Source organism: Euprymna scolopes, chromosome 3 (assembly GCF_053919585.1).
Source record: "Euprymna scolopes isolate OS-2025 chromosome 3, ASM5391958v1, whole genome shotgun sequence".
Taxonomy (NCBI): domain Eukaryota; kingdom Metazoa; phylum Mollusca; class Cephalopoda; order Sepiida; family Sepiolidae; genus Euprymna; species Euprymna scolopes.
This window is the reverse complement of record NC_136484.1, coordinates 11,702,891-11,703,273: the sequence shown is the minus strand read 5'-3', so window position 1 is coordinate 11,703,273 and position 383 is coordinate 11,702,891.

Sequence of the window (383 nt, the reverse complement as noted above, 5' to 3'; positions counted from 1 at the left end):
GCCATATTTGAATATTCTCTTGTGTTTATTATAGCAGGTCCTTAACGAGAGCAAGCAATCAGTCGATTTGAGTTAACGGAGTTCGCTGAAAATAAAAAGCCTTGTGGGACATAATAAGGCTACAGCAGGGTAGACTATGTATTCGTGGGCAAAAGAAAAAAATAACATCGAAGAGACACTATTTGGTCGGCGATAAACCTAGGGGACTATTTTCAGAAAAACAGGATATAACTACTGCTGCCATTATCATTTACGTTTTTATTATGCATTGCTGGTCGGCTGAAATTCTCCAGAACAACGGGTGAGAAAATATAGTGGTTTTGGCCTGCTGAAAATCCTAGCCAGACGAAATTATTTTAAATGAGAAACTGATATTAAACTAG